Source organism: Rasamsonia byssochlamydoides, assembly GCF_041956645.1.
Source record: "Rasamsonia byssochlamydoides strain NRRL 3658 unplaced genomic scaffold VTN77scaffold_3, whole genome shotgun sequence".
NCBI lineage: Eukaryota > Fungi > Ascomycota > Eurotiomycetes > Eurotiales > Trichocomaceae > Rasamsonia > Rasamsonia byssochlamydoides.
The window spans coordinates 635587-637276 of NW_027192386.1; positions in this window are offsets into that span (position 1 = coordinate 635587).

Consider the following 1690-nt stretch of genomic DNA (forward strand, 5'->3'; position numbering starts at 1 on the left):
ATTGTGCTGGCTGTTGGCCTGTAGATTTATCTTCCTGTTCTGATGTCGATGTCGATGTTGAGAGGATGATCCCAGGCGAATTGCAACGAGCACTTTCTGCTGCCTCACCGATAGAATCCACCAGTGCTGGAATTCATCTCGTGAGAGACAGACAGGCCATTATTTGATTTGACTTGACTCGATAGACTGTTGATCTTGCCTTGAATTCACGAGGTTATCTAATCGAGGTACGACTGACTGACCCACTCACGTACGTCATTGGCACGGGGAACGTGCCAGCGATTTAATAATAATTCCTGATTATTGGGCAGGACTCACCAAGCATTTAGTATCAACCAGTGCTCGGTAGATACAACTCAAAGCACTAAGAATGAAATTCAAGCTTTATATTCTGTAGCTGTACAAATAAAGGATTGATTATCTATTTTGTTTATACTCAGTTTAATGTACCGTACAGTATAGATGATCATCTAGATATGGGCATTATATATTGACAAGGTGGATATCATATCATATCATATCCAGTATCCATATACAAGTTAATGATATTGATATCGGTAACATTATTGTCAGAATTAAGCTTAATAAATGAATGAATGGCATTAAATACGTACATAGTGTTAGATAGGCATTCATTTCCATTGCCAAGTCTCTTAACTAATTATACTATAAATATTAACATTTATAGTATGTACCCTGGGATAGAGAGAGCAGCAAAGGAATCGCCTCCTCCGTCGAGGTTCCATTATTATTAGATTCAGCAGTTCGATACCTAGGTACCGGGCTCCATTGCCAAAGATGGGAGCAGAATGAGGGTCAAGTATCAGTTGGATGGAGAAATTGCGTCGATATCTGGCGCTTGGATATGGAAGAAGAACTGCGTCAGTGAAAGGAAGAGGCACATGTCATCGATCGACTATCGACTATTATATTCTAGTTTATTTATTTTTTATTTTTCTCTTCTTTTACTTCACTATAATGCATGCACTCCACATTCTTTCCTGCGGGTTTTTTGACCCCGCAAGCCTTGAATAACTAACCCTAATGGATTTGCGGTTATAACAGCACGATATCATTATTATTATTATTACAGGCGAAAAAAAAAACGGAGACTGTTTTCTCCGCCAATTGCGAAAATCCATGATGGCGTACATATACACAGTTCAGGGAGGATTCTTCGAGACGAATCATCCGACGGTTGGATAGTCTGTCTCATAGTCGTACTGTATATTATATCCGTAGTGTGTGACTGTCTTCTGCCAGTCGATCCTGTGACAGCCAGTCCTGCCTCTAGCAGATCATCTATCTGCATGAATGAATGGAAATCAGCTGAGCTGCGATTTATTTGGCCGAATCGCCGATGTATATACACCTGCAGAAGAGTAAAAGGGAATAATATAAAACTGTGGCAGAAACAATGTGCCCGATGAGTAGAAAATCTCAAGAGTTATGCAGGGAGAACCCCGTCTCAGCAGCGTCTCGTGATGAAGCGTGTCTCTCCCCTGGTCGCTAATATCCTTCCCCTATAACCTCGACCCGAATGATAATGATAATGATAATGATGGAGTGGGAGTGGTGGTGGCTATATGTCGTGGCTACTGGCCTCCATGGACTTGTAGAAGAAGATCACCAATTGATAAATTTCTTCTCTTAGTAGTAGTAGTAGTAGTAGTAGTAGTAGTAGTAGTAG